Source organism: Thalia democratica, chromosome 2 (assembly GCF_965202585.1).
Source record: "Thalia democratica chromosome 2, ktThaDemo2.hap1.1, whole genome shotgun sequence".
Classification (NCBI taxonomy): Eukaryota; Metazoa; Chordata; class Thaliacea; order Salpida; family Salpidae; genus Thalia; species Thalia democratica.
In genome coordinates, this window is record NC_139166.1 from 48,227,614 (window position 1) to 48,240,050 (window position 12,437).

Sequence of the window (12,437 nt, forward strand, 5' to 3'; positions counted from 1 at the left end):
GCTATGTATTATTTTCATTGCTGGTATTTAACTTAATAATGTATTTTTTGTTTCCTATGTTCTAAGCAGCTAAACTACAAACACCTGCCAAAAAACCTGATTTTTTTTCTTTATTTGATAATAACTTAAGATCATTAAGAAAGAAATTTATAAGGAAGAAGTTAGAAATATCAATACTACGAAACTTGTATGTGTAAAAAAATTCAAGTTTTTAAGTACTAATTTAAGATTTTAAGATCATATAGGTGACAAATGTTAAATGTTAAACAAATAAATGTTTTAATTAAAGAATAAAAACTATTTACAAAATTTTTTAATGAAACTAATAAACAAAAACCTATTTATTGCTAAATCTGACCTAAACTTAAACATAGGTATTATTTTTTATGTTAGTTATTAACTTTTTACAGTAAGTAAGTCTCAATGCTAGTAAAAAATTATTCTATGTTGTTTGTGTATTTCAAAGCTAATATCTCGAAGCTCGATATATCTCACACAGTTATTTAAAATCATCCTCTTTCCGTAAACTTAACAATTAGAATATTGTTTTTAAGTACAACAAATAAAAAAAAAACATTATAATAACTAAGTATGTACAACATGATGATTAACATTTATATAATTTGATAATGTAACTGTTTAGGCTAATAGTTGTAGTTTTTTAAAACTATAAAACTGAAGTCAGTACTTAAACAGGTAAATGTTTAAATGGTATATCCTTTTTCAAATTTGAGATAAGATTTTTGACAATTTAAATGATTAAATTATAAAGAAATATTTTGTTTAAAGTTTTATTAATTAATGTTTAAAAAACGTTATAAAATCTAATGATGTCAAAAAACTATTTTAATGATACTAGTTATGGTATTTGAAAAAAAAAGTTTTTAAAGAAATAGAATATTTAACCACATTTAAATGATATTGATTAATTTTAAAAGTGTTTGATAGTTTATTTGATAGCCCATTTAAAAGTATAGACTCTATACTTTTGAATTAATTAGCAGATATTTGGCTCTTATGTGCTTCTTGTAGTTTTAAAAAGAAAAGGGTCCAGCAATTACCACCTTTAAACAAGTTAAATATTTAATTATTTTGTAGATATTTACGGTGAAGTCTGTCAGCGTTTTATATTGGTAAAACTGTTCCTCATTTTTTAGCCTCTACGTAGCTAGATTATAGGCGCCTGCCATAGCGCCCAGCTGATATATTAGTTAACTTTTGGTAATTATTTTAAAAAATAAACATTGTTAAAATAACATTACTAAAATACTTTAAATATTTATAAACCTGTTCGTACTATAGTATTAAACTATTTAATCGATAAGTAATAAACGTAACTCTTAAAATATTTTAAATCAGTTTTAAGTAGTTTTGTTCAGTTATAAATTCAGCTTATTGTTTTAGTAATATTTTCTGTTATTTTAGAAATGTTTTAAATATTAAATTAATAACAAAACAAAAAAGTTAAGATTTTTTATTAGGTGTACGATTCAATAACCAATGGTGTTTTTATATATCAGGTCTGAAGACGAAAGTTTTTGAGCGCTTTAGTTTTATCGTTTAATAAGTAATATAAACTAACAAATGTTAAATGTATAAAAAATAGTGTTGTAGTAGTATTAACTAAAAAAACATTAAGAACTAACTAGTATGTTAAATAATCATCATAGCCCTATTTTTAAACATATTTAGCAGTTAATATTGGTAAAAAATTAGATAATATATAAGTCTTATTTATCTCTTTTGTGTTAAATTTTACAAAATATGTTTGTTTAACAAATTTTACTTATGACAATTGCAACTAGTAAAGGTTTTAGCTAATAACCAACGCTTCAACTTATACTTATAAAATAATGAGTTTATTAAATAAATAAGATACCCTACAAAACTATCTGTTTAAAACTTTAGTACAAACAACGATGACGTTATTGTTTCTGTACTTTGAAACGATAAAATATTTCGTACAATTAATGCTAATTATTTTATTGCTTATGTATTATGAGCAAGTATGTACTATGTACTAAGTTTAAAAAAATAAAAAAACAAGCTTAGTTGTTTCAATTAGTCTACAATTTTTTCTGGAAATGCCAAAAAAACAAATTTAACGAAAAGGCAGTGAGCTTTTGGTAAACTATTTGCAAGAGTTTTGTTTTTATATTTTTTTTTACTTCAAAACTATTTTATATTATAGTACTTTTCACAGCTTTACGTTTTACTGTTATCTTTTATCGTTAAATAAAACTTCATAAATAGAAGATATTTGTATATCTAGCTGTGAAAGTTGACTTTTAAATGTTTTACTTTAAAGCGTTTACCTTGGCGTAATAAAAAATACACAAGATATGATTATTGTTTACCGCCTAGCTAGTCATTACTTCCTACGTTGTGAGTTTATTTACGTAATATCTTTAATGCTTTGATTCAATATTGATGTCAAACATTTCATGCCTCTAATATAATTACAAGTGCCTGTCAGAGCACCCAGGTAACTTGTTAGTTATTTGTAGAATATAGTTTTTTTCTTCTACACTACCAACAAATTTACTTCTACAATAGCCATTTAATATGCTATTGATACTAAAACTACATAGTAGAAAAATATCTAATACACTTCTAAAATTATTTGAAGTTTTATTGTTAATCAAGCTATAACTTCAGGAAATTTTTCAGATAGTATCAATTTTTACTGCTATTTATGTTTTTTTATTTTGCTTTTAAAATGTATTTTATCTTTAATCTTTTAATTTACTAAACTCTTTTAAAGAAATGTCATCTAGTAGTGTCGGTATAAACAGGTTTCATTAGTTTAACAACTCTTAAAAGTTTGGTAGGTTAACTTTAAATTATTATATTTAACATTTACATAGATATAATACATGTACTAGTTTTACTTACTTAAAATTTATTAGTTCTTTTTACAAAAGTATATATTTAGACTAAAACTATTATGTTAACTATAAAGGTTTTCGAAAAAATATTGTTAGTACCAAAACTTGGTAAGAAACTTATTTGAAAATAAAGCAACTATTAACGTTTGTTTTATATAATAACACTAAAACTAAGTTTATATTAAAAAAATTAAGAACTGAAACTACTTTTTGTTTTGAAAAAATTTATAATAATCATGAACAAGTAGCAGAACAACCTTTAATATATATTTCTAATTTTTTTTCTTATCAAAATTCATTTGTTTTGTTTAATTTTTGTGGCAATTAAAAAAGCCAAAGTTAATAAAGTTTGTCATATTCTAAAACTTATTTATTTTAATTTTTTTTATAACAAGCTTAATAAAACCATTTTAAAAATCACGTATAAAAGGAAACCTCAGTATATAATAAATTTTATTTTATATTAACTTTAGTTTTTAAACTTCTGTATCTAAAACAAATGATGATTTTTTTTAAGCTTAAAAAATAAATGGTTACGCCAATTACCTTAATAAAGCTACATATTTCGTATTAACACGGTGATAATTATTAGCGTTATAGTTTAGTACAGTATTTTTTTTTTAAATTTAACAGAAATTGTATTTTTGAATTACTAAAAACATATTATAGATAAAATTTGACAGTTAACCTTTTTCACAGTAATCTTTAGTTTGATGTTTTTTATGATTAAAAGTAAATAAACTAACAGCTAAATGTGTAGTGATAATAGTTTTCTGAAAACAAAAAACAGAAAGTAATGAGACTATTGTTACTTAGCAATTTAAAAAAAAAAGTTTTAAAGTTTTATAAATTTAGTAAGAAACTAAAGCTAATAAAATGGCACATTTTACGAGACACAATGAAAAAGTCTTTCTTTTATTTAAATGATTTTAAATTTTTGTTTCTTAATAAGTTAACACATTTTAACGCAGCTATGCAAATCCATGAGAATCGTTCTTTTTATCTATGTATAATTGAATGGTATAATCAAAACCTCACTACTTTAAAAATCTTACAATATTTTTTTTTATATAAATATGTTGGATTTTGTCATATAAACAATATTATAATTTAACAAGTCATGTTAATAAACATGTGATATACTTTATATCGTAAAAAAAATATCCATAGCTAAAAATCAATAATTAAATTATTAGTGGTCTCAGTAACAGTTGTTGTTTGTAAGCATATAAGATATCAAGTAAATAGTAGAACAATATTACTTTAAACTTTTAAAAGATCAGTTTTTTAAACGAAGTAAAAACAGTCAACAATAATTTTTATTGTTATTTAAATTAAATAGTCTTATCTGCAGTACAATAGATATCACTAACAGATGTTTTCTTAAGAACATTTCTACAATTTGTTAGTAAAAAGAAATAGCTGCGACAGTTACCATGTTAACTGTACACTTGTAATTTGATTTAACAGAACTTATGCCGTGATATTTACAGTCTTCTAATTTAGTAAAGTTATCACCATCTCAGGCCTCCTAGCAGCTAGATTACAGGCGCCTGCCAAAGCGCCCAGCTGTTGAAATTAAATGTATATTGTATAAATATCTAATTTACGTTGAAAGTATAATATTTAACTTACTTCTTTTATATGTTTTATTTAAAATGTAATCATTAATTGCCTAAGAAATCAGTCAAAGAATATAAATTTTGATCGAAAAGCTACGTTTTATATTATGAAAAATTTAATGGGAAAATGTATATGCACTTTATTAAGTAAAACTGTTTATAACATTTAGCATTGAAGTTAAATTGAAACAACATTGTCGAAGCGTAGTTGTTAGATTATTTCCTTTTTTTTTATTATAATTATTTTTTTTAAATAGAATAGTTTAAACAACTAATAAAGAATTTTGCTGGTTTTCGATTTTTCTTATATTATTTTAGTTAATAGTACTTACTCTTAGGATATTTTTGTTAGTATTGATTTTGCTACGAAGACCTTACAAAAATTTATAATAACCAACAATTTTGAAGTAGTATGATGTATAGTATTCTAGGAATAGTTTCTAAAAATAAATTAGTTCAGAATTTACAGTAAAAATTATTGACTGGATCTATTTAGTTTACGCGGTGATAATTGTAACTGAATTTATATCGTTCACATTTCAACACTTTTCTTCAGGCTACAACTTGATAATTGCTGTTTATCAATTGAGACTTCTTTTTATTAAAGTTACAGGCACCTGTCAAGCAAATAATAAGATATACACTTTTAAAATAAGCTCTTAAGCAGAAGCTACAAAATACTATTGGCATAGTACAAGTACTAAATACTGTAGTAAAACAACTTTCACATTCTTTATAAAAAATTTGTCATAATATATTTGTATTAATTGTTACAGTGTTGGTTTTAATTCTATAGTAAAATTAAAAGTTTAGTTGCTTTTCAAACTTAATACGTTTTAACTCTAACAAATTTACTCTTTACTAACTAAGCAACAGCATAGCTGAAATAAAAATTTGTACTCTTTGTAATTGTAAATTATTTAGTAGCTTTTTTTATTTTTGTATATTATAAGTTTATTTTAAGAGAGGAATTATTTTGTATACAGTTTAATTTCTCGTAAGATAATTCGTTACAAACTTATTTCTTGTAACAGGTAGATTTGAAAAATTTATAGCAAATAGTAATGTTTTTTCACCTAGTGTATTTCGTAGTAGTTATTTTTATTATATAAAAACTAGAGATGTTTGTTTTTTTTTGTAAATATACCGAAGTCTATATATATTATTCGTATGCTATTTTATTTTTAGAAGTTAAAATTAAACTTTTAAGTTTGTACAAACGATAAGACAAAGTTTTATAGTGTGTCATACTTTTGAATTGATATACTTTTATGCTATTTTAACAAAAACAAAAAAAAAAGTTCAGTAGTCAACTTCAGTTTACAGTGAACTTTTATATTTACACTTTAGCGTTTCTGTGTAACTAGATGGTTTTCTAGAAGGAATATGTTGTGGTGGTATTTGGTCAGCCATCATGGTACTATTGGCATTTCTTAAATTTAAAGAATTTAGTATATCTACTTCAGCAGCATCAGAAGGTTGAAAACTCGTATTAAACACAGGGTCACCATTTGTAGTCCTCCGAGGCCTGAGGTAGGAACTACCTTTAGTTGGGGGAAGTCCCCTTTTTTGTGCTAAACACTTAGCGCGTTTAGCTCTTGAGGTTTTTACTGAATTTACCTTACTCATTAGGTTTAACTTAGTAACTAATAAGTATGTAATAGATTTAATATATGTAATTTTTTTAATGAAGTGAGTTTATTAAAAACGTGATTTATTAATGTTAAAATTAGGAAGTAGAAATGATAAAGCAGCTAATAAATCAGTTGAATAAAACTGCGAATATAAACACAATAAGTAAACACAAAGTTCTACAAATAGAAATGTTCTTAAAGTGTTTAAAATCTTAAATACTAAAATAGTTCTTACTAATAAAAATACTAATAATACAGAGTCTTAATATATATCGTGCTTATGCACAACGATAGCTAAACTAAGCACAATATAATACGATAACGCAAATAAGTATTAAGATCTTATAGAACGAAAATAATAAAAAAGTTCTTATAATAAATTCGTGTGCGTCTCGCACGGTCTTATGGCTTAACTGAGCGAATTAACAAACAATGTTAAAGTTTTATTGTGTGTTGATTTGATAAACTATCGTCTAACGCCCCCTGGCGGTCATTTAAAAACAACAAAATATATATTTTGTTACAAAAGCATAGAGTTTTATATTGGTTAAGTAAACTAATGATAATCAAAAACCATTAAATCAAATTTTAAAAACTTATAAAAGCTATGCTATAACAAATACCTATAGGAATTAAACTTTTACAAATAAGTAGACAATACTTTAAGCTATACATTGAATAAAATGTTTATATCAATTGATAAAAACGTTTTATTTTGTAGAACTTAATGAAAATAAATAAACCATATCTATTCGTACTGAATTGAAAGTAATGCAATTTAGAATACATTAGTCTTAGAATTCAAATTACCAGCGAACAAAAGCTTTAAAACAATTGTTTTTACTAACATAATAATAAAATACAATAACTTATAACTTTATCAGCTGGGCGCTTTGGTAGGCGCCTATAATCTAGTGTAGAATGTTTTAAACATTTAGACTTCTACGTCCATATTTATCTATAACCTTTATTATAAGTTCGTATTGAATCTTTATTTGTTTTTATTTTAATACAACACAAAATTGTAAAATTTTAAATTTAGAAAACTTAAAACAAAACAGTTATTTTTGTTGGCTTATATATAAGATAATAAATACGTACTTGGATGTACGTACTATATTTTTCAGTCAAGCTCTTTAGCAGTCGCCTGCAATCTAATTATTAGTAAAATTGAACTGAAAATTGATAACGAATAAGTAAATACTTTACTTTAAGAAAACCAAAATTTTCCCTTACCAGAGTATATGTTGCAGTGTTTTTAAGCTCTAATTATAAATTAACATTAGGATCGATTTTTTTATTAGCTTTTTACTTGCATCACAACCATATGAAACCAATTGTTTTAATAACATAAATTTTTTGTTTTACGTAAAACGATGTAAGTATATATTTACTAGTAATGAAAATTTATTCTTATTTCTTTATACTTACCTGTGAACATATAGTTGAATTTATCTTTGCTATGAAGTTGTTTTTATTTTCTGTCTGACATTCTTTAATTTAATACCTTCTTTTAAAAAAAAGACCTTAAAAAAAACGTTTAAATTAGTTATGTCATGGTTTTAATTACTATTTTAAACAATATATTACCCATCAACACCCACAGACTCAGAGCTATGTAAGTGCAAAAAAAAGTCCAGTTAATAGCAATTAATAAAAAGAGAAAATCCGAACCGAATCCGTAGTATACGAAGCCAACGTTTTATCTGAGAGTTTGTCCTGGACAAGACATTGAACTGTATCCATGGTGTATGACTTAATAACAAAAAGGTTTTTTCGTACACCAGGTCGTTGGACTAAACGTTTTGAGCTTTTATTTTTTTGTCGTTCAATAAGCAGTTCAATTTAATTTAATAATGATATGTCATATATTGGCTCTGCACGAAGATCTTACAGAAACATATTATATGAAAATGGAAAAACTTTCCTTTAATCTAACAAAAATAACCAATTAGCTGTACACAGCTTGCCAACTATTTATGGAAATTATATGAAAAAGAAGTAAAATAATCAGACAAATAAAAAGGAAATTTAAACCCAAGTTCATTTTTACATTGTACAACTGGGAAAAACTTCAAAAGCTAATGCTAACGAAAGAAAGTTCTAAATAAGAGAAATGACCTTGTTACACAATGTCCAAACTACCCTAGTATATATATATTTCATTTTAAATTTTTTTAAAATATTTTTCAAACTTTATTAATTAATTTTAATTTTATTTTGGTCGGTTATTTTCTATGTCTATTTTATATATATAATCTATTAAAAGTTGCGATTTCAAAATTTCTTAATCATTTGTTTCATAAAGACAAAAAAGATTGTCTTTAATCTTCAGCTAGTTCAAATTTAAAGTTAAAAGCACTTTGGTAAACAGAGATGCAAAAGTTATACAAAAAACAAAATTATTTTAAATTTTAACTAGCTGAAGATTAAAGACTAACTATCTTTTTTGTCTTTATGAAACAATATTGTGACGTAACTATTAGATGTAATGAATGTATTTTGTTTATTCATTGACAACAGTAAATTTGAATCAGTTATTCTTTCCATTAACGTGAGTTCTTTGTTTATATTATTATTTGTTGTTTTGCTGTGTATTTTAGTTAACTTTACTTATTTTAGACTTAATAATTACAAATGTTATATAGTTTATAACAGTCGGATTTAATATTTAGTATTTCTACCTATTATTAACTATTATCTGTAGAAATTATTTTATTTTAATGAAAACATGTATACACCCACTTTATTCTATGCTCCTATTCTTTCAATACAGTAATTATTTTTTACAGAACCCAGTTGAAATGTGTTGATTCGTTAGCACACAGAAACATATGTTGGTACAATAAAGGAAGATTACTGTACAACTTGTTTATATCTTTATATATATATATATATATATCTGAGTTTTTGCATTAACGTATAACTTTTTCCCTTAATAAGATATTCTAAAAACATAATTTCGTTTTAATTTATATTTTCTAAAGCTTAGTATAGAAAAATATACACCAAAACTTTCCATTTATAAAATAGTTGTTTAAATTTGGTGCAAGTTAGACTTAATTTTTTTTAACTAAAATCATTGTAGATTACGTGTATTACCCCACTTAAACTATAACTTAAAATAAAAAAGTATGAATACTTGTCCGTGTTTTGTTTTGATTTTGATTTCTATTTTTATTTCATCGCTTTGTGTTTCGTTTTCAACTTTTTTTTGTATTTAAAACTGCAGCGAAACGACGTAATACAAACAAAGTTTATCAAAAAAAAAGTTTTATAACTATACTAATTTTTCTTAAATTCTTTAAAGTTAAATTCTTTTAAGCTAGAGTCTTGATTTTTTAAGGTCAAGTACCTATATATATATATATTGTTTAGTTACAATAAGAAAAGCGCTCAAAAAGTTTAGTCTAAGGACCTGGTGTACAAAGGAACTTTTCGGTTATCGAGTCGTACATCAAATTTGCAACCACAAGATTTACGCCAAATTGAAATATGGGCAACCAAGGGCGTGTTCTAACTAGTTTCCTGGTGTCTATACACTCCTTAAAAAAAGAACCAGGAAAAAACAAATCTTAAATTATTCAATAACAACGTTGTTTAGTAGAAATTTTTCAAACTTATCGTATGCCACTAAACTTGATTGTGTTTTTTTCTGAATCTTTACATAGGAAATATTAAATTTATAAGGTGAAAAGGTTAAGAAAGTTTTACTATTTGCATTGCACTACTAGCTGTCATCTGAAAGATTAAAATAAAAGTTTATTAGTAATGTCATAATGAGTTCATATTTTAAAAGAGCCTGTTTGTATAAATATTTTTAAAGTAAGTTGACTAAAGTTTTGAATAAAAAATTGCTTGCATAAGTAATATATGATAACTATTCATTGTTTTTGAACTTAAACGTAAAAATTTACTTCAAAAACATTCATTTTTATTTAATTAGGCTTAATTACACTTAGTTACTTTTAGAAAACAAGTTAATGAGAAGCAAACCGTTATCAATTTAAATTATCTGCCAACTAAAAATTAAGTTGTATTAAAGTAGATTCCCCAAGTCTTTTAATAAGGTATTCTTATAATAACATTAGTTATAACTTAACTTTTAAGTTTAAAGTGCGTCAATCTGTCATGCTGGGGTCACGGGTTCGAAACGGTCAAAGGTTGCAATTAAACTTACCTGTCCTGGACAAGACGTTGAAAGGGATCCGTGGTTGTGACTCGATAACCGTTAGGTTCTTCGTGCACCAGGTCCTAGGACCAAATATTTTGAGAGTTTATTTTTATCGTTTAATAAGTATACTATTATACTTCACTAAATACTGATCGTATCAACTACACGACCACAATATTACTCCAGTGAAATTTCAACGTTTTTTTAAAAACTGTATTTAATCAAAACTGTTTCAATCTTTTTCTATAACTTAATTTAGTTACTTAAGTTTAATGCTTAAACCCTTGTTTTTTAAGACTGGCATTTCAAGTTTTATAAAATAATTATTTAAAAGCAAAAAAAATTGTTATCAAAATAAGTTTAAATTTAACGTAGGTAATTAAAATTTATCAGGACATTATAGTAACATTTTCAAGTTTTTGTTTTTTATTAATTAATGTTAATTATTAAAGTATTAATTTTTTACAGCTATTCTAGTTTCAATTATTATTTCTTATTTCAGAAGCTAACTCTTAACAGAGTAAGTTAGTTATCATAATGTATGTATCAGTTTAAGAAATTAGAAAGATTTGTTTTCAAAACATTTTATTTGAAGACAAGCTGTTTTTAGAAGAGATTGTTGAGAAAATAATAAACAAAAAATACGAATAAACAGAGATAGTCATATAAAATTAGTTTTGTAACTAAAAACTTTTACTTACACTACAATGAAAAAATATTATAACATAATAGCAGACAATACAATAGTAGGGTTTTGTTAACAGCAACCGCAAAAAATACTCGATTATTGAACAAAAAGTTGTGCTAGCCCACTCAAAAAATCTAGACTCCCCTGCTGGCAACTTTACTCTAATTTGAATAATACATGCTATAAATTTTTTTTTTAGTACCTATTTAATCGAGAAGGTATTTTGTACTAGACTTTTTTTGAGTTTAATGTTTAGTTATATCCTAATTTAAGCTGAACAAAAAAAAAACCAAAGCAATTAAAACTTTTTTTTGGCTTTTATCAAAATAAAAACTTAATTTGTTACTGTTTATCTAATAGAAAAAAAAAACATAAATCCTTATACTAGTAATTTTAATTAAAAGCGCTCTTAATTTAGCTAGCAAACACTTCTCATTTTCGCATAATTTCTATCCAACTAATTCAAACTTAAATTAATTCCAAAAAGCCAAAATCCATATAAATTGATCCTTTTCTCTTCAAATCAATTCTTAATCAAGTAAATTTAAACCAAAGTTTTTATTTCATCATTTATTGTTATATTGTATACACAAAGTCGTGGGGTTGTAGAAATCAGAGGATAGTTGTTGTTCTAAAATATATACTGTAATGTTTAACTTGGACGCGAATGAAATGGATTATAGCTGATTGAATCGGAAATATCTTGTATTTGAATCTATCAAATAACAGTAATATATATATATTATACTGATTTAACAAGTTACATAGGTATAAGATACAAGTTTATGGAAAACACGTATATCCATACTGCTAGATATAAAATTGACTTCAAAAATATTTTTATGTGTTATTCACTTATATGTGTTAAGAAATAGAACCAACTTAAAGGTTATTTAAAAAAGATTAAAAGTCGTAAAACTTATTAGTTTAGTAATTTTCAATAACTACAGCAGCATAAAAGACAAAAGTATCTAAAGTTCAAAAGATGTTTTAACTCTTCAACGTTGTATTAATTTAAAGCTTACAGATAAACATAAGGCATAGAAAACGAAAAAGTCTTTATATTGTGCTTTAAGTTAAAGTTTTTTCGTAGCCTTAGTATTTTCTTTAAGAATGATGATGTGGTATTTAACTTTTAAGCAAACAGTATTGCACATAAAAGCTAAGCTTTATTATATATACTTGGTTTTAAAAACATAGAGCTACGAACAGAAAAAAAAAGACGAGTGTAGTAGGAATTAATAATATTATCAAAATATTTATTAACTGTTCTCGAAAAAAATGATTTAGTGATACAAAAAACATATTTTATCTGTAGCATAGCTTCTTAAAAATGGTTAATAGTATGAATACCATACTCTATAAAGCAATATAAATGACTCTTAGCTAAGTCTTTGTTTTACGAAGCTAAATTGTATTTTGTTAGATTAA